Genomic DNA, 21556 nt, shown 5'->3' on the forward strand with positions numbered 1-21556 from the left:
TCTCTGCACTAAGGACGCTTGCACTGCTGCCCATGCTGTACCTCTTGGCACTAAAGAAACTTGCACTGCTGATGCCCATGCTGTACCTTTTGGCACTAAGGAAGCTTGCACTGCTGCCCATGCTGTACCCTTTGGCACTAAGGACGCTTGCACTTCTGCCCATGCTGTACCTCTTGGCACTAAGGACGCTTGCACTGCTGCCCATGCTGTACCTCTTGGCACTAAAGAAACTTGCACTGCTGATGCCCATGCTGTACCTTTTGGCACTAAGGAAGCTTGCACTGCTGCCCATGCTGTACCTCTTGGCACTAAGGACGCTTGCACTGCTGCCCATGCTGTACCTCATGGCACTAAAGAAACATGCACTGCTGATGCCCATGCTGTACCTTTTGGCACCAAGGATGCTTGCACTGCTGCCCATGCTGTATCTCTTGGCACTAAGGAAATTTGCACTGCTGATGCTGTACCTCTTGGCACTAAGGAAGCTTGCACTTCTGCCCATGTTGTACCTCTTGGCTCTAAAGAAGCTTTCACTGATGATGCCCATGCTGTACCTCTTGGCACAAGGAAGCTTGCACTGCTGCCCATGCTGTATATCTTGGCGCTAAGGAAGCTTGCACTGCTTCCTATGCTGTACCTCTGGACACTAAGGAAGCTTGCACTGCTGATGCCCATGCTGTACCTCTTGGAACTAAGGATAAGGAAGCTTGCACTGCTGATGCCCAACCTGTACCTCTTTGAACTAAGGAAGTTTGCACTGCTGCTTTTGCTGTACCTCTTGGCATTAAGGACGCTTGCCCTGCTGCCCATGCTGTTACTCTTGGCGCTAAGAAAGCGAACGCGGCTGCCCATGCTTTACCTCTTAGCACTAAGGAAGATTGCACTGCTGCCCATGCTGTACCTTTCGGCACTAAAGAGGATGCACTGCTGATGCCCATGCTGTACCCCTCTGCACTGCTGATGCCCATGTGGCACTGGTTTCCTGTGCTTATGGTTGCTTAAGAGATCAGAAAGTGTTGGTTGCTGATGATCATACACGCCAGTCAGATACATGACTCACTTGTGAACCTTCCTGAGAAGCCTCACTCACACCACACAGGAGTTTACCTGGGCACACAAGCAGCATGCCCACCATGACTGGCCATGAAACCGGAGAGGATGGCACAGGCCTCCTCCAAGACCGCTCAGGTTTAGCAATGCTAGGCAGCAGAGATGCTACAGTGCACCCTTCACAGAATGGGTCAGGCTTCACTTTTGCGTGGTCCTAGACAGATGCGTGCCCTTCCCCTCCATACCCCAAATATAAGGACACAAAGAGTTTCACTGCTTTTATTGTGATCATTATGTATGGTGTTCAACCTCATGATTAAGAATTCATAACAATAAACTGGCATCACAGATTCCAGAATCACAAACCTACTATGCGTTTGGACCCAAATGACGTGCACCGACCTCCTAAACAAGTGACGTCCTTTTCTCCACACCCAAACACCTTAAAGGCTATATTATTTTACCTCCTCGTGTGTAGCTCTTTCAGTACTCTTTACATAGGCTTTAAGCCTAACCATCTCTCTATTCTTGGCCTATGCAGTAACCTATAAGTTAAATCAGACCCTTACAAAAACCCTAATCCTAGCTTCAGCTTTGTACAACAACATTGTTCCTGTGGCATTAGGGCCTAATTAAGAGTGGCTTGTTAAATTCTGTGCCGTGCGTAAACAGAGGACGAAATTACATGTTTGTTTTTATTTCGACACATCTGACCATTATCGGTTAAGTTAAACACCCCAACATACGTTACATTTGGGCAGGCATGACTTGCTGAAATGTAACGGGTGAAAACTATATAGTATTTACAGAATCATGCGGGTTTGGTGCATCAAACACCAAAACCCACATTATTCCCCAACAACTCGTAACAAGTGGTATTTATTGCGCTCGATAAATAACGTACCCCATGGTTTTGGTTTTATCCTGTGCGGACTTTAGCACCTAAACTCGTAAACAGGGCCTATGATTGTTCCTTATTTTCTCCATTCGCTGTAGGGACCCTTTCCGTCATGGCATATTCCAACAATGTCACAACAAAGGGAGGGACAGGATATGACAGGATGAATACCAAGGACACAGGTCAAAAGGAGACCTTGCTTAGCGAGACTGCCTCAGCAAACAACACCCCCCTCATTGGTTCAAAGTTTTGGGAGTTTCTGTGTGCAAGTCCCAACATTGCTCTTGTTCAGAGAAGAACAGGATTGGGCCTTGCAGTGCGGTCTCCTTGCCATGTCCAATCACAGGTGTGAGGTTACCTGGGCATTTCTGGTCCCGGGCAGCACCCCTGTGTAGCTGCTCTGTGATAGTCAACGAACGCAGTCCCAAATGCTAAGAACACTTCTATATGAAAATCCATCCCAATGTGTGGTCAATGTGAATCCGCTACCCCTGTAGGTCTGGGATTGTGATGGCTATAGGTGCCCGTAGGATACTGAGGTGACTGGCTAGATTTTGACACAGGCTGGTTTGTGAGGGCTGGTTGCCATAAGATGCTCTCACTTCTTGGTGGCTGGCTTGTGAGAGGTCAGTCCCATGTGCATCTGATCCTGCCCTACATATTCTGTTTGTGAGGACAGGGTTCCATATGAGGCTGGGACTTCCTGGCTGGCTTTAGAGAACAGGTCCCATAGGATTTTGAGGGTTTAACATATGCTTGTTTGTGAGGGCTAGCTGCCGAAGGACGATGGCATTTCTGACTGCCTTGCAAGAGCTAGGTTCCTTAGGATTCTGAGGCTGCCCTACATATGCAGGTTTGTAATGGCTAGTTGAGATAGTGCACTGCGCTTTACCAGTTGGTTTGAGCTAAGGTCCCCTAGGATGCCGGGATTTCCGAGCAAATGTTGGACAGCGTGACGCTTCCCAAATTTGCAAGGGCATTAGGGGCTCCCCAGCTTGTATCTGAGCATTCCTCCCTTCCCTGCAGCTTTATAGTGCTTTATACTTCGGAGTACACCGCTGAATGGCACTCATTTTGTCAACCGCGGACATCTATCTGCTGCTTGGCTTTGAATCCGTGACCTGCGGGTTTCAGCCATCTGTACAGCAGAAGCATTAACTTACCGAGCTCTTTTACAACTATCACTTTATCACAGTATAGCTTATAAAAATAGGACGCAGGCCCGGCCCCTTCCCTCTAGGAGTGGCGATAAACCATCTGTGCAGAAATCCACTTTGTTAAGTCAACATTCCAACAAAAGGAAAGTACTGGCGTCGCCTTCAAAATAAATTAAAATGTCACAAGACTAGCAGAGCAGGTCTCCACTCCTGGCACAGACTCTCAGGCGAGATCCGCCATGGCAGGAAAAGGCACAGTTGGCTGCAGTTCACCAGTATGAGAGGGAGGCCATCTTGGATTGAGGCACTGGGCAAGGCACACAGTTGGTCACGTATCTGCCAGGCGCAGCAAGGTCCCGGATGTCGTGGGGATGCTAGGGGAGAGAATACAGAGGGAAGTTAGAAGCATAAAGGCTGTTATCCACAAGCTTTGTTGCCCGGAGGGTTGTGACCCATTGCTTTGCTTACCCTATCTTAGATCACATATTTGGACATTCTGCGACACAGAGCTCCATATCCCCAACTGCTTTGGAAGGAGGCAACCACCACTGCCCACCCATTAAAAGGCCCCCCTTCTGCCTCAATAGCTGTGCTTGTTTAACTGCGGTCCGGGATAACCTGCTGTTCCCTCTTGTGTGCCAGGAAGGGGGGGGGGGGGTGATGAGGGGGGGGAGGGTAATCTGCATGTAGAGGCGGGCAGTGGTGGTTGCTTCCACTGTGGTGATGACTGCTTCCGTCACAAACAGATGGTGATACAGACGCTCTGTGTCGCATGTTTAACACAACACGCACAACAATCAGACACTCTGTAAGCAATGCTAGGGAAACACAGTTAAGCCCTCACCTATACGCAAGACCCCAGGCACTGCACTAGACTGCTGCCCAACAAGGCACTCCACAGTCCTCTAGGTAGGCAAGCACTCATGACCTTGAAGAGACAATCATTCCCAGCCCTAGGGTGTAAGGCGACGTCACGTCCTGCCCAAGCAATCGTGTAATAGCTAGTAAGCGAACGCCACCTTAACCTGTACACTGGCACTCCACCCTAGCATTTAGGGGAACGTCACACTACTCTGAAGAGACATGCACTAGAGGACCGGCCTTTAAGGGTCGCCACAGCACCACAATGAGATGAGCAACCCTGCGCTTGTGTGTGAGTGCACACCACACCGAAGAGACCATCACTCCAACCGTGAGCTATAAGAACACACCACAGTGGGAGTTCCTGTTTCACGCCGCAAGGTCACTGGTCCATAGATGGCCTCAGGAGTGTATGCCAGAAGGGTATTGGGGCAATGAAGAGTTAGGAGGTCAACAAAAGGGGTTCAAATGCAGATGGGTGGTTCACACAAGGTCTGCTTGGGGGCCGTGAGGAGAGCAGGGATGATGAAAGCAATGTACTGACACACTCCTTGGGCTTGTGCTGCTTAGGTCTGACAGAGAGATCAACACCGAGGCGAAGGCAAGGGAGCGCCCTGCGTGCTGATATTCTTCCAAGAACAGTGAGTCACGAGTGGCCAATGGCCAGTCGCAGCACTGATGGTTGCAGGGTGTAGGGGTGGACATGCGTCATCATCAGAGTTGGGTCTGAGGGTGTCATGGTGAGGCCTGCGGGAGAACGTCCAGTGGAGTACAGTAAGTGAGGCGGCGTTGAAGGAGACGAGGCTGTAGAGCCGTTGCTGCCCTTCTTTATGGCACGTTGAATGTAATGAGGCAGGCAGGATGGGTGCCAGGAGGTTGGAACTTCTTGCCTCTGTGTAGATCACCAAATCGTAGTCTACATCTTCCGCCAAGTATGTCCATTCAAAAAACGCCAGGTTGCCTTTGTCTAGATTAGCAATGCCACCACAATCCTCCGTCTTCCAGACACCTCCTCAAACCTTCAGCCATGGCACAAGGCACATTAGGCCATGCAACGAAGCAAGGACTTTCTACAGCAGTCCTACATTACCAGTCAACGAGCTCCGCGCCAATGAGGCCGTAGATGTGGCACTGCAGACCGAGCTTCACGATAAGTGGCGCTTTCCGGCTCTGGAAGTCCTGCAGGAGCACCTCCTTATATTTGCTTTTTCGAATTACACCCAGGAGGGTTTTCCGACCAAACAAAAACAAAACCAAAGAAAAAACAAAGTAAACAAGGAAAGGAAGATAAAGTCAAAGCACTCCCAGTTGTCCAAGATGCCTATGCAGTGGGAGGAGGCCATGTGAAAGAGGCCTCTATACTTCTTTAGAGATGCCTGAAGGACTCTTTGGATGCAGTTCTTCTGAACACTTTACATAAGAGGCCTGTTTAATGTTTTGGCAACAGTACGCGAGGCTCTGACAACATGTTGGATGGTGTAAGTAACATCTGCTCGAAAGGAAGGTGGGATAAAAGAGGGATGTCCCAGATGGCCATGTCCTCCCGTTCATGTCGGTCTTCAGACCCTCCGTGTTTTTTATGCTAACCTTCCACGGGATATGGAGAAAACACGTGTTTTTCCTATATAACCCTCAATCACCAGGGTTGCCCCTTGGTGGCATGCTTCATCATATGGTTCCTATCGTTCCACTACTGAACGTGGCGTGCTGCGACCTATGGATTATGTGGGAGCAATAAGTAGTGTACTCTAGATGATGAAAGGAATATGAAATGGTAAGGGTTCTGGGTGGAGGTTAGCTATTGTGCTAGTAAATGCTTCCAGAAATACAGTTCAAGCAGGAGACTAAGGCAGCTGCCTTGTTTAAGCTGCTGTGCCTCTAACAGGATGCCCACTCTTTGCTCCCTACCCAGTAGTGGCACTGTGTTGGGCTCTAACATACTACAAGACCATCAGAAATGTGCCCAGTCTATTGTAAGACATGGGTGCAAAAGTGCCCCCTTTCTTGCACACCAGCACAGCTCCGTGCCACGAAAGCACAGCTCCGTGCCACGAAAGCACAGCTCCGTGCCACGAAAGCACAGCTCCGTGCCGCTAAGATCTCCGTCCCTTCTAACCGGACACTGCTGAGTCTCATCTTTCTCTCAACTAAATCAGGCAAACTCAGTCCTCCCCAATATAAATCCTATCACAGCCCCATAGTAGATCTGCAAAGTGCAGGAACTGCTGGTGCCCCCAACCAATAGCACATTCTTGCATGTAGTCCTTCAACCGCTACTGCGAGAAGAGGCTTCCAGCATCCGCCTAAAAAGCCTCATTGTGAATTTATGAGCTTGCAATAAAAACTGTGCCATTAATACTGAGCAAGAGTCACAACTTAAAACCAGCTTGCGTGGACAATGGCAAGGGGACCATACAAACAGTAATGCGTGTGGTGCAACTGGTTGAAATAAATCCAGTTATGCACAAATGTACAACTGCGGAGGTTCATTCTGGCAGCTCAAAAAGGAGGCCTGTGCTGACGAAGAAAAAGGTTTGCCAGCTGAGCACAACCTGCATGTTTAGAGCAGAGAACTAAGAAATAATAGAATGGACAGTAATCTAAGTAAGCATTTCTTTGAGACATTAATTAGCTTGAAGCTAGACAGAACTGATTAAAAACGTCATTAATGTAATGAAAAACTACCCACAGTGCCTATGCTCGTAGCAATCAATAAGCCAACCTCTTCCCAGTTGTGGGCCTATACCAAAAACAGGAAATAAAGGTGACATGGATGAGAATACATTTTAGTGCAGCATACATATACAACGAGGGGGCCGGAGGAGGAACACACGACAGAGACAGCAACATGGGGGCAGGGGATAAGCACACTAGTGAGACAACAACATGGAGGGCTGGGAGGTTGTACAGGGAGAAAAGCACATGGGAGAAAGAGCAGCCACGAGGGGGGTGGTCAAGAGAGGGGAAGATGTTGGGGAAAGAAACACAAGAGGGATGAAGCCGGAAAACACATGCACTCTTATGCAAAAAGGAAAAAAATGAATTCCTAAAAGTTATGTTATGTTATGCGGTTTTATATAGCGCATAGCTGCCCCGGCAAATGGGTGTCCCAGCGCTGAAGCAGTAAACTGTAGAAACAGTAGAAAACAGAAGCCAGGTAATTTTTCATACTCCGGATGGCGATGGGGAGCGTATTCCAAAGTTTGGCTGCCAATACACAAAAGGAGGGCCCACCCGCACAAGCCTTCCTCATCAGAGGAATAATCGCCACGTGCTGGCCCATAGACTGAAGTTGACGAGAGGGAATGTAAGATGTAAGCAGATTGGCCAAGATATCTGGAGAGGAAAGATTTAAGATTTTAAAGGACATACAGAGGATCTTGAACTCTCTGTGTTTCGCCACAGGTAACCAATAGCACTAGAAGTAGGGCAAGTCCTGGGCCTATCCAACAGGGTTCTAGCTGCATCGTTCTGGACCCTTTGCAGTCTTGTAATTTCCACCTTATTGGCTCCCAAGTAGAGTGAATTGGCATAATCCAGTCTAGACAGAATGGAAGCCTGAACAAACAGCTGCCTCATGGACGGGTGAAAGAACCCTAGCACTGGTTTGAGCCCCAGTAGAATGCCGAAGCATGTTCCTGCTACCTTCTTTGTTTGCATCTGAAAGCTTAGGTCAGAGTCTACCCACACACCCAGATTTTTTACCACCTGTTTGGGGACGGGTGCACAGCCCAGCTTAGCAGGCCACCAGCGCTCACTCCACAGCTCGGTGTCTCTCCCAACTAGCAGTACCTTGGACTTGTTGAGTTGAAGACAGCTGGCAGTCATCCACTCAGAGATGATCTCCAAATCTCGCTGGAACTTGGAAGCGTCCTGCCCAGAGTCATCTGAGAGAGCAACTACCAACTGTGTGTTGTCCGCATAGGACACTGCTGTGAGCCCTCTACTTTTTGCCACTACTGACAGAGGCTGTACATATAGATTGAACAGTGTCGGGCTCAAAGCTGAGCCCTGTGGTACCCCATATTTGATGGTATGGATTTTGGAAGCAAAGGGGGGAACTGCAACCTGGAAAGTCCTGTCAGTTAGGAAGGAGACAAACCACTCAAGGGCAACGTCCACGATGCCCACCTCCTCCAACCTCTGCAGCAGGATCTGGTGGGATATGGTGTCAAACGCGGCAGTGAGATCTAACAAAATCAGTGCCAATGTACGACCCTCATCTAGAGCCCCCCTCAGATGCTCAGTCACATCCAGGAGAGCTGACTCCGTGCTGTGGCCCGGCCGGACACCATTCTGAGAGGGGTCCAGTAGGATATTCTCCTCCAAATAGCCTGGAAGTATGGAATTAATATAGGCCTCCATAATCTTGGAGACCCAGGCAGGAGAGAGATGGGTCGAAAGTTCTCCGGTTGATCAGTTTCCAGCTTGGACTTTTTCAGCAAAGGGACCACCCTGGCTTGCTTCCAGGCTCTGGGGACAGCTGATGTAGACAATGACAGATTGATCAAATGGCTCAGAGACGGTAGGAGCACGGATAGAGATTTCAGGAACTGGTCTGGCTTAAGGGGGGTCAGCAGGAGAGCCTGATTTAATCGTATGGCAATGCACAACAAGCTCCTCTTGAGCGATGGGTGGAAAAGCAGCCGGAGTATGGCTACATAAAGGTGCGGACACAGGCCCCTGATAAACTGCGTGTTGAGGGAAGGATCTATATATAGTTTCCACCTTCTTCACAAAGAAGGAGGAAAGGGCCTCACATTGCGCATCAGATGATACTGAGGGTGTTGTAGTATCTGCCGAGGTTTTAAGTGCCTTTACTATAGAGAAGATACTTTTAAAGTGAGCAGTGGAAATATTTCCTAAAAGTGAGCAGTGGAAAGAATCAAGGGGATGGTAAAGAAGCTATGCTCCAGGGCCTGGACAAACACAAAATAGACAAGGAAAGCTTTCAAACAAGAAGCAAGCAAATGAGAGTGGCAATTAAGCCAACCAATGGGCGGACTTTAGGCCGTCCTAAGTTATTGATAAACCCACAAAAGAACTTTTGCAAACGGACAGATGTGTCGCCTAAAAAACAGTGAAATTATTTAGCCCCATCTTGGTATGACTAGAACCTTCACTCAGAAATACCTCAGGCTTTTGGTTGGTTGCAGGGTCTGTACTGATGCATGGGTGGTAGTGTCTAAGCCCTGTATCCAACACCTGCAAGCATGAGTTGCGCATGTGTGAAGGAGCATAGTTGGTGAATTTTGGGCTGCTAGGTTTTGCAATGGAACCAATATCTCACTGTAACTGGGTTTTGTTTCCTGTGAATTTCTCCACATGGGAAGGTTACTGCGTTTGCGCGGACTGCTACCGTTAAAAAAACAATTCTAGTGAATACATTCATGCACATAAAGAGAGACTATCTTTTGTCTGTGCAGTGCTTATAGGATGTTGGAGGCCTCGGGTGTTTGGCTACATAATTTGACACGTTTATAATGAATTATAGGTACGTTTCCGTAAACGCGTTGTAAAATACCACCAGGCCACTTCGTGTAAATGGTTAGTGTATAGCTTTTTCACAGAAACTACAAACCATTCACAAAGTATTTCACGAACCGCCCGGCATTTGGTATATCCAAAGCCACCACCTTCCAGCACCCCTCACTGTGAACACACCGGCGTGAACACGTGGTCTGCAAAGAAACGTAGGGCAGCAGGTTTAAGAGAAGCTTGCGTTTTTAGTATATTTAAAGCAAAATCAGTGATGAGGCTTATGCACTGAGGTCCAATATAGTTCTGCCTTCCAGTACATGATATTCCAATAGATAACGAAGATGCAAATCTAAGTCCAACTACAAAGCGAATGACTCCTGCACAGCATGGAAATCTAGAGTAGCTTAGAGTTTCATATTTCATACACCTCAGTCCTGACTTGTTGCGCCATCTATCCCAGTACTGCCACCCACACATCTGTGGCCAATGCAGCTTACCATTGCATCTATCAATGCGCTCTATTCCAGTACTGAACCCACACACAGGGTCCGGCAATGCACCGCAATCCTGACCTGATGTGTCCCCTCCTATTCTGGTACCTGGGCCACCACCTGCATTGCTTACAGTGCCAGTAAATGGACTTGCACAAAGCTCTGCCTGAATTACAATCCTGGCCGGATGCACCACTTATTATTCCGGTGCTGGGACACGCACACAACCCTCTTCTGCGTTCTTAGTTTGTAAACCCTTTGTTACCTATTGATAATCCGGCACAGCTCGGACACTACACCATGTATTATTCTTGTACTGAGGCCCTGATACAGCCCTACAAATACACTTGCGGCCTGACTTGTAGCACTGCCTACTATCTCAGTTCTGGGTCCTAAATGCACCTCTGTGAGATTGTGGGGTACGTTACATAGGGGATTGTAGGAGGACTCAAGGGAGTAGTGCAGCAAGACTATGCACTTATGAGATCTCACGGTCATGGAAGCCGTGTTGCGACAGCATCTTCTCTTTGCTGAAGGTGATATTGCTGGAGCAGAGTTTTCTGTTGAAAATTTATCGAGTTTTAAGCTCCAGTTTTGTCTAAATGTTATGATTAAAATTACTAATTTGTAATCACTAAATAATAGTTTGTTATGTTAAAAGTCTAAATTAATCAACATTACTAATGAGAGAAAACTACACGTGGGAATGCATATATGTTGCTTAATAATATGCGCAATTTAATTAAATGAGTATCGCAAAAGTGTCATTTGTTTCGAGTTTGCGCTTTTAAAATAACGTGTGCTAATGCTTTTTTGCGTTGCAGAAGGCTAGATAATTACATACACATAAGGGTATTAGTGGGGATTAACACTGTATAATCATTATGATGTGGTAACGTTGTTTTGTGTTTCTTTTAATTAAGATGGTCCGTTTTGGCCTAAACAAAGATGGCTGCTATTTACAGCCTGCGCTCGAGTGATTGAATTTTGACGAGAGGCCTTGCTGAACATGGTTGAAAGTCACCTGACCACAGCCTCTGCCTGAATTAAAAGTTTCCGTGAGGACAGCAGCTCTGGGCATGATTCCAATTGTCCTTGGAGAAGAATAAAGCCACAATGAACAATGATAAATCTGCGGTGGCTCTGCTATGGCACCAAGGAAGAGCATTTATAACTGTATCGCTTGCAAACTCGAGTTTCCTTCTTCCGTGTTTTTATTTTTGTGATTTTTCCTGAGCTGAGGTTTTCTAAATGTTACCAAGTGACATCCTTTCCTGCTCGCTCTGCTCAGCGGCTCAACGGATATTCAAAGGTTGTTTGTAACTTTATTTTTTGTTATTTTTGTTATAAATATACTAGACTAGAGAGGGTCCGTGTTCTTTGCGGTCATTGCGTTTGGATTTCTGAGGCCACTTCTTCCTGAACCTATGCTGAGGACGGCAGCTCGAGAGAGACTTTACCGAGAGACCTGTCCTGACCCATTTAGCTAGAATAGGTAACTATGAGAAAAATGATTTCGCTATTGATTGACTTTCATTTTGAACTAATTTAGATAAATAAGCATTTGTTTGAATTCCAGTGTCGGGTTGTTATTTCTTTGTCATTTATTGAGTTTCCAGATGTATTTCCTATGTTTAAAATCATGACTCAGGACAATTTCTTTATGGTCGCATTGGCCTCGTTCAGATGCAGATTGGTTTAGGTTTTCTTTCCTATATTCAGTGTGGATAGAGTAATAGTGTGAATTTTAGTATGATGGGCCCTAGCGTGTGATGAGTGTATGTGCACGTGACTGTGGATTTACTCTGTCCGTGGAAGTAGGGAGATTTTATATGCGCCGATCTGCAGCAGTTTCCTGGTAGCAGAGGATGGATGCAGGAAATAGGCCCAGATATGCGGGAAAAGGAAAGGGGAATTTAGAGGAGGCCAAAAAGAAGTTCCCTTGTCACAACTGTGGACAATTGGGGCATTGGAGATCCGAGTGTACCAATCCACCATTAGTGAGTAATGAAAATAAACCCTTAAATCAACAGGTGCAGAACGAGGGGTGTAATCAACAGCAGCAACAGCAGACGGTTGTCAGACAGCAGAGTCAAGAGCCAAAACCGCCCTTGCCGCAGAATAGAGGGTCCCAAAAGTATAATCAGGACTCAGGATTCTACAATGATGAGCAGGTAAACAAACCAAGACGTTCTAACCTGGTACAGCAGTACTGGTTAAAGAATGAGGGGAGTGAGTCTGAAGGGGACTATTGACGGTGCCGAAGAGAGGAGGAAGAGTGCATACTTGGTGCAACTCTAGAAATAGACCAGGCAGGACCATTTGTAGATGGGAAAATAAATGGGGAAAGTGTTACTTTTTTGGTAGACACAGGAGCCACGAGATCAACTGTCAGGTCAGCAGATATTAGAAATCTTCCTCTCTCGGACGAAGCAATCCAAGTGGTTGGTGTAGCCAATACACAGATTAAGACTCGTTTTACCGAACCAGTAAGGGTAATAATAGGGAAATTTTCAGACATGCACAGGTTTGTAGTCTGTGACACCAGTCCAGTGAACTTGTTAGGTAGGGACTTATTGTGCAAGATGAACTGTACAATTTTTTGTACTCCGGATGGAATAGCTTTTGAGACACCAGATGAGGATGTTTTGTACCGGATGACTCTAGATAATAGAGAGAGTGAGATTGTTGGTAAATATGCTGTGTTTAATCCAGATGATTTGCCTCAGGAGTTGAGACACACAGTGAAAACAGCAGTTTGGGATTTTACTGGAGAAGATGTGGGATTGATGAATAATGTAGATCCAGTGAAGATTTCAGTGAAAGAGGGGATTGTTTATCCTAATATTCCTCAGTACAAATTGACACCGGAGATAATTGAGGGAATAACCCCTATAATTGATAAGATGATTCAGCAGGGTGTTTTGAGAGAGTTACTGAGTAGCCCGTGTAATTCACCGATAATGGGGCTAAAGAAACCTAATGGAAAGTTCAGGATTGTACAAGATTTGAGAAAAGATAACAAAATTGTGGTAGCATGTTGTCCCATTGTGCCAAATCCTTCAGTGATTTTGTATCAGATTCCTCATGATGCTGAGTGGTACACAGTGATTGATTTGTGTCATGCTTTCTTTTCAATTCCATTGCATCATGACAGCCAGCCGATTTTTGCATTTCGGTTTGGACAGCGTATTTTAGCATGGTGTCGTATCCCACAGGGGTATACAGAGAGTCCTTTGATATTCAATCAGTTGTTGAAAAAATCATTGGAGAGTTTGATCATGCCTGAAAGCTCAGTACTAGTACAGTATATCGATGACTTACTTGTGGCATCGAAGACACGTGAAGCTTGTGAAGTAGATACCATAGCTTTACTGAATCATCTGGCAGATGGAGGGTTAAAGGTATCTCCAGCCAAATTGCAGTTTTGCAAAAAAGAGGTGCATTATCTTGGACACAATATTGAAAAGGGTCTGAGAAAGGTGACTGATGACAGGATCAAAATTATCAGAGGAATGAGAGCCCCGATGACCCAGAGAGAGGTGAGGATGTTTTTGGGGATGGTGGGTTATTGTCGTCAGTGGATAAGTAATTTCTCCCTGATAGCAAAGCCACTGATTAAGTTGACCAAAAGTGAGGTGAGAGACCCATTGGAACTGGATGGAGAACAAATGGCAGCATTTGAAGAGTTAAAGAGCAGAATGTGTGAAGCCCCTGCTTTGGGAATGCCAGACTATGAGAAAGAGTTTGAGTTGTACTGCAGTGAGAGAAATGGGTGTGCACTTTCAGTGTTAATTCAGAAGCATGGACAACTGAGAAGGCCGATTGTGTACTTCTCATCGACACTTGACCCCGTAGCTGTGGGTTTGCCAGGTTGTCTGAAAGCAGTAGCTGCTACATGCAGAAGCTTGGAACAGAGTGAGGGTATAATAATGGGATATCCTGTACGGGTATTCGTACCTCATGATGTGGCAATTCTTTTGACAAGAAGCAGGACTCAGTACATGTCACATAGTCGGTTGACTAAATATGAGAAAATCATTCTGGGAGCATCAAATGTGACTCTTGAGAGATGTGTGAATGTGAATCCAGCAACGTTGTTACCAGATGCTGACAATGTGAATGTTGGAGATGATGTTGATCATGATTGTTTGGATGTGCTTGACTACTGCACGAAACCTAGACCAGACATAAGAGATTGGCCATTGCCAGAGAGTGATCATGTGCTGTTTGTGGATGGATCGTGTCTGAGAACTGATGATGGTGTGCTGAGTGCAGCATATGCGGTGTGCAAGGTTTCAGAAGTTATGGAAGCTTCGCCTTTGAAAGGAGTGAGATCTGCTCAAGTGGCTGAATTGGTGGTATTGACAAAAGCTTGCAAGATTGGGAAGAATCTGAGAGTGACTGTGATGACTGATAGTCAGTATGGATTTGGAGTGGTTCATGATTTTGGCCAACTTTGGCTTCAGAGAGGTTTCTTGACGTCGAGTGGGACTCCAATAAAGAATGCTGAAGTGATTGGAAAATTACTTGAGGCGATACAGCTGCCTAAAGAGCTAGCAGTTGTGAAGTGTGCTGCTCATGGACAAGGAGATGATTTTGTTACTCTTGGTAATCGTTTTGCCAATGACATAGCACAGTATTGTGCAAAGAACAATCATTCGATTAATAGGGCACGAGAAAGGGAGATGTCTTTTTGTTCTGTGATGTTTACTAATGTCCTAGAAACGTGGGATGAAGTGAAACAGTTGCAGGATGAGGCAGGAGATGAGGAAATGAGAGATTGGATCAAGGCAGGTTGTGCCCCAAGAGAAACAGATCATGTTTGGATCTATAGAGATGGTAGACCAGTCATGCCCAACTCCATGTTATCGACAATGGCAAGGATGTATCATGGCCAGGGACATCTGGGGAGGGATGCAATGATTAGGTCTTTTAAGCAGACCTGATACAATGCAAAATTCAGGTTGATTGCAGAGAGCATCTGTCAAAGATGTTTGATTTGTCAGCAGTTCAATTCTGGAAAGAAGACAGTGGTGAGCCTAGGAACAATAGGCAGAGAAGGAGGTCCTTTTACCAGAATGCAAATAGATTTCATTGAAATGCCCCAAGTGAACAGGTTGAGGTATGTTTTAGTGGTAGTCTGTTTGTTCTCAAGATGGGTGGAGGCCTATCCGACTAGGAGGAATGATGGAATAACAGTTGCAAAGTTACTGTTAAGAGAATTGATTCCTAGGTACGGGTTCCCAGTGACAATTGAGTCTGACAGAGGTGGACACTTCTACAATGAGCTCATGGGTTTAATTTGTGAAGCATTGAGCATACAGCAGAAGCTACATTGTGCATACAGGCCAGAGGCTTCTGGAGTCGTTGAACAGATGAATGGCACAATAAAAAACCGAATTGGTAAGATGTGTTTAGCCACTGGAATGAAATGGCCTGATGTCTTGCCTCTAGTGCTGATGACTATTAGGTCTACTCCAGATAGAACCACAGGTTTTAGTCCGCACCAAATATTAATGGGACGTGCGATGAGGCATGCATTTGTGCCTGTCAACAAGTTGATGACAATAACTGATGACATGATTTTGGATTACTGTAAAGGCCTGGCTGACGCAGTTCATTCTGTGTTTCACCAGGTTGGAGAAGACGCTACCACACTTGAGAAGAAGCAAGCCCATGATCTGAGTCCAGGGGACTGGGTGAGGATTAAGGTGCACAGAAGAAGAAATTGCTTGGTTCCAAGGTGGGGAAGGCCAGGACAAGTTATTCTGACTACGACAACTGCAGTAAAGTGTGCTGGTGTGAAAAACTGGGTGCATGCGAGTCATACTCTGAGAGTTCCAAATCCAAAGGATGGGACTGGTAAGGAGTATTTTGAAGAGTCAGATTCCAGTGATGATGCAGAAACTGAACCGGTGAGAAGAAAAAAGAATCCTGAAAGGGGTGAAGGAGAAAGAGAGTCAGGTGATTCTTTTTTCTTTCCAAGAGAGGCTTCAAGAGAAACATTGAGAGTCTCAGAGGAGAGATCGGATTCTGTAAGAGTGCCTGAAGTTCCAACAAGCAGTAGAGAAGAAAGAAGAGAAAAGAGCAGTTCCACAGAAACACCTGAATCAGATGAGGAGGTTGAAAATCCACTTGAGATTACACCTGAAGAAGCAGGGTCAGAAGAAGATAGAAAGGGACAGATTGCGGAAGACCCCCGAGGAGGTGTAGGGGACATTCCTGATAAGCTAGGTGAAGGGACAAGTAGACAGCAAGAAGATTGCGTGTCGGAGATCCGAGGAGGGACAGAATTAGGGAAGTCTCAATCGGTGGTAGGAAAGACTGTGGAGCAAAAGAAAATTGTTGAAGAACAAGAGGCAAATGAGACAGAATCGGATGAGAGTGAAAATGAGAAATCAGAGGGTCGAGTTCTGAGAAAGAGAACTTGGATCGGAGAAAGAAATAATAAAGAAGTGAGACCAAAAAGGGTTGTAAGAGGAGATCTTTGGCCCAACAGGATAAAGAGACTGAGGTACAGACTGACACGAGCAAATTCATCGAAAGCTGAACAGGTGAACGAGGTGTCTAGTCAGAATCAAGCAAAAGGTGAGAAACAAAAGGTTTCAAAAGAACCAGAAGAGATTAAGAGAATCAGAAAACCTAACCAGAAGTATAGGTCACCGGAATGGACGTATGTGGCACTGTCTGAAGGTGAAGAGACAGAAAGTCAAGGAAATCCAGAGGGGACCGTACGAGAAGTGGTTGAGGAGAAAACTGTTGGGATCCTGAAAGTAATCCTGACTGACATTGGAGAAGAGTCGGATGCACAGGATGTTGTTGAAGATCTGATACAATTTGATGTTGCTGAAGAAGAAGTGAAAAGTGATGAAAATCCAAACTGAGTGAACTGAAGGAGTCACTTGGAGAAAAGTGAAAAGAAAAGATCTGAAATTAGCTGTGTGAAATGATCTAGAGTTCTAAAACTCAGTAGTGGAGTAGAAGAGGCTAAGTCAAAAGACACTGCCAAAGTAGTAAAATGGCTAACACAGAGAATAATCAAAGTAGATGTGCCTTCTTGAAAAGATGGTGTAGAATGTGCTGCTGCTCTACTGGATTATTATTATTATTTTTTTTGTTTTTTTTTTAAACCGTTTATTACAAGTCTCAAGAATATACAAGTATGGGCCTACAACCTTCCGGCCGGCCGCTAGCAATGATAGGAGCATAAGACGTACATTTATAAAACACGTGATGTTGCAGAGGAGCATGCTCAGGAGGTAACCACGTCAAAAGCCACAGCAGCCGGACCCCACTATACGGTTTCATTTTAAATTGAGAACAACAAGAAAAACCACACCCACAAGGCAACCCACAATCGGAAATAGCAGCGCGTGCTCCCCTGGAGGGGGGATCCCAACTATCCACAGGAGTCTAAAGAGGGGGAAGAGAACAGAGCGAGGACTGGGGGAACCCAATGCCCGGTACCGGGGAAAGGAGTCGGCTAAGGGGACGGGGCTGGAGAGGTATCAGGCAGCAAGGGTGGTGCACAGATACCCCCGCGGTAGGCGTTCCAGGGGCCCCATACTTTCACCCATGTCCCAGGCTTACCCCTCGCCACATACACCACCTTTTCTCGAAACATGCACCAGTCCATGTGTTCTTTCCAGACCGATACCGTCGGGGGCCTCTGGGATCCCCACAGCTGAGCAATGTCACGCTTGGCTATCATATATCCCAGAGTCACCCACCACGTCTGCGGCGCCGAGTAATCAGTTGGTTCCCACACATTCAACAGGCATCTCCTCGCTTCAGGCAGCAGCGCCACATGCGTAACCACTCGCAAGACCTCATGCACACCACGCCAGAATCGCTCCACCTCCGGGCATTCCCACAAGATATGCAGAAAGGTCCCCAAAGCACCACACTCACGCTTACACAACCCATCTTCAGCATAGCCCATACGCAGAAGCTTTGGCCCCGTCATGTAGACCCGGTGGAGTATCTTGAGCTGGACGAAGCGAAGGCGAGCCGGTATGGCCACCTCCTTCGGGGAGGCCACCGCAGAGGTCCAGTCCTCGTCGTCCAACTCCAGCCCGTCGGCAACCCAAGCCGCACGAAGGGCAGTTAACAGGCCCGAGCGGTCGTTAATCAGCTTTTTGTATATCAATGAGATCGTGCTGTCCGGGACGTGCCCATCCAGCATTCTGTCCTCCAGGGGGGAGTATTCCGGGATGGAGGCGACGTCCGAAAAGACGGAGCCCAGCGCATGACGGACCTGCAAATACCGAAAGTATTCACTGCCCTGCAACTGAAATTCCGTCTGCAGCATCTCGAACGTTTTAAATCCTCCCCTCGTCCAGAGATCCCCCACTTTACTAATGCCGATTATGTCCCACTTCTCAAAGCCCTTAGAGGTCCACAGGGAGCCCAACCGCTCAGACGCGTATAGTGGTGACGCCCGGGTCAAACGGTCCTTCCACCCCATAGCTGCATTGGCCGCGTGCCACACTTGTACCATGACACGCCTGGGGCCCGTCAGACGAGCGTCGGGCGCGCTAGAATAGAGCGCTCGATTATAGTCGCCACCTGGCAATAGCATCTTGTCCATTTCAAATGCCGGGTTTAAGGCGGGCCCGTATAGGCCATGGTTAATTGCAGCTAGCTGGGAGGCCCAATAGTACCGTTTAATATCAGGGAGGGCAATCCCCCCATCATACCATGGGAGCGTCAACTTCGCCAGGGCAATACGCGGCCGCCCGTCCCAGAACAGGCGGCGCTGCAGACTCTCCACCTCACGGAAGTAGCGCGCCGGGACTAAGTCCATAGTGTTCTGCAAAGCGTACAGGAAGCGTGGCAACGACATCATCTTGAACAATGCCGCCCGGCCGAACGGCGAAAGCGGCAGGCGCCGCCAACGCGCGACGTCCTCCTTCAGGCGCTGGAGGGGGGGAAGCAAGTTCCGTTCGTAGCGGGCCTCCGGGTCCAGAGTAATGAAGACACCCAGGTACCTGAACCCCCGCGAGGCGATCTGGATCGGACAGCCCCGCGGGAGGATGGGAGCCTCCCCAGAGAGCACATACACACAGGATTTCGCCCAGTTGATGACAAGGCCGGAGTTGCGACCGAATGAATGTAAAACATCAACCAGTACTATCAGTGATTTACGTGGGGAGGCTAGGTACAAGAGGATGTCATCAGCGTATAGGGACACGCGGTCCTCATACTCAGGGGTCCAGCGGAGACCACGGATAGAGGGATGCCACCGCAGCCACTCCGCCAGGGGCTCCAAGGCAAGCGCAAACAGGAGCGGCGACAAGGGGCAGCCCTGTCGCGTGCCCCGGCCCAGCTCGAACGGGGCCGATACTCTTCCGTTCACCACCACCTGCGCCAATGGGCCCGAATACAACAATTTGACCCAGCTGATGAACCCTGGGCCAAATCCAAACTTCGCAAGCATCGCCCAAATGTATGGCCACTCAAGCGTATCAAACGCCATGGTGGGGTCTAAGGACGCCAAGATGGCCGGTTCCCGTATGAATGGGACACGTGCGAGCACCCCATGCAAACGCCGCAGGTTAAGGGCCGTGTTGCGATGGGGAATAAAGCCGGACTGGTCCTGATGAACCAGATCGCCCACCACGCCGACCAGCCGATTGGCCAGTACCTTGGCGAGAATTTTGGGCTCCGCATTCAGTAGCGAGATAGGCCGATAGGATGTAACCCGGTCCCGAGGTCTCCCCTCCTTGTGGATCACCACGATTGTAGCCAGACGCTGGTCCAGCGGGAGGGAGCCCAGCGAGTGGGCCTCCAGGAACATTGCGCGGAGGTGGGGCGCCAGTGTATCCGGTCGCAACTTGTACAACTCGATAGGGATACCATTCGGGCCCATGGCCTTGCCAGAAGCGACCGAACGTATGGCGAGGGCGATTTCGGCGGAGGTGGGAGCGGCGTCCAGCGACACCCTGTCCTCCTCCGAAAGGGCAGGCAGCGCGATATCCCTAAGCAGGGCACGGGAATCCTCTTCAGAGCAGGAAGAGACCGGGGAATACACCTCGCGGAAATAATCCGCGAAACAGGAGACAATTTCTTCTGGCTCAGTTACACACACACCATCCGTTTTCTCAATCAGCGGGACCACACGATTCGCTCTCTCCTTTTTGTCCAACCACGCTATCAGTTTACCAGCCTTATCACCCACATCATACAGTCGCCCCTGTTGCTCTCTACTGAGGCCCCTGGCCGCCTCCGTGACGAGGGCCCTATAGGCCGCCTGCCTGAGTTGGAGGACATGTAGTGCAGCATCCGTCACCCCACCTTCTAGATTACCCTCCAATTCGGCTATTTCAGCCTCCACCCGGGTCACCTCCTCCCGCTCGCGCCTCCGGGCGTGGGAAATAAGGGATAGGGCCTCCCCTCTAAGAACTGTCTTGAAGGCCTCCCACAGGGAGATAGCCGAAGGCACGGACCCCACATTCTCATCAAAATATCGCTGCAGGGATTTAATCAAGTCAGCGCGAATGGTGGGGTCTCGCAGGTACCAGGAATTGATTGGGACTACCCTACCCTCACCCCTCGGAAAGACATCGAAATGTAACAGGAGCGGGGAGTGATCCGAGATACCCCGTGCCAAATGGCGCACCTCTCCCACCCTCCCGACATAGGCCGCCGGGACAAGGACATAATCAAGCCGTGAGAGACTACCATGGGCCCCCGAGTGGAAAGTGTACTGCAGCTGCGTGGGATGTTTTAAGCGCCAGCAGTCCACCAATCCCAGGGTATCCAAGAGGCCGGATAGCCACGCCTGTGCCCGGGGGAGGTCCCTAGGGGGGTGACGATCCACAGTCCCAGAAACCACCGCATTGAAGTCCCCCCCCACCACCAGAAGCCCCCCCGGAAGGCCAAGGAGGAGGCGCCCCAGGTCTGCAAAGGTGGTCGACTGCAGCCCCGGTGGGACGTACACTGACACAAAGACAACCACTTTGCCCTCCATTCTCCCCACCAAGACAGTGTAACGTCCCCTATCATCGTGGAGCACCTCATCAATTTCCAACGGGAGCGAGTTCTTTACCATGATGCCCACACCCCTTGAGCCTGACGTGAAGCCCGAGTGGGCAACTAGGCGGTAGCCACGCCGATTCATGGCACCGAAGGAATTGCCAATAAGGTGTGTCTCCTGCAGAAAGACTACATCGGGCGAGAGTCGCTTCAAAAACTGCAGGACCACACCTCGTTTGATCCTGTCCCCCAGTCCATTAACGTTCCAAGACAACAAAGTTAGTTCCCTACCCCCCATCATACACAGAAGCCATCATTCGTCCCCCCGAGAGCACCTTAGAACCAACACAAAAATAAGTTTGCCTTGTGATAAAAACGAACAACACCCCATCCCTGCCCACCCACCCCAACAAAACTCCCCCCTCCCTGCACCCCTGCATGAGCCCAAACAGCCCCCCCAACGTGCAGTGTGCCTGTCGCCCCATAGATAGTTGCACTAACTAGACCCCCAGAGGAGGAGGGAGAACCCCCAAGAGACCCCACACAACCTCCATAGGAGGGGAACTTACACGAACAGACGCATGGTCAAAAGTGGCACCAAGTTCGTCCCGAGCGAGGCCTAATATTAGTCCCTCAGT

At 48.4% G+C, this 21556-nt stretch overlaps 1 pseudogene across 1 annotated transcript in view; it reads right to left on the bottom strand.

Annotated features, from left to right (window-relative positions):
• Nucleotides 1-1104: 1104 nt before the first annotated feature.
• LOC146805872 (winged helix repair factor 1-like) overlaps nucleotides 1105-21556 on the bottom strand; it is a 30645-nt pseudogene continuing 10193 nt past the window's right edge. The window contains exons 4-7 of the transcript XR_014967520.1: nucleotides 10415-10481; nucleotides 9550-9647; nucleotides 5057-5206; nucleotides 1105-3479 (exon numbers count right to left, since the gene is read on the bottom strand). The product of XR_014967520.1 is annotated as a winged helix repair factor 1-like (transcript). The remainder of the gene's footprint in view (nucleotides 3480-5056; nucleotides 5207-9549; nucleotides 9648-10414; nucleotides 10482-21556) is intronic.

Source organism: Triturus cristatus, chromosome 8 (assembly GCF_964204655.1).
Source record: "Triturus cristatus chromosome 8, aTriCri1.1, whole genome shotgun sequence".
Classification (NCBI taxonomy): domain Eukaryota; kingdom Metazoa; phylum Chordata; class Amphibia; order Caudata; family Salamandridae; genus Triturus; species Triturus cristatus.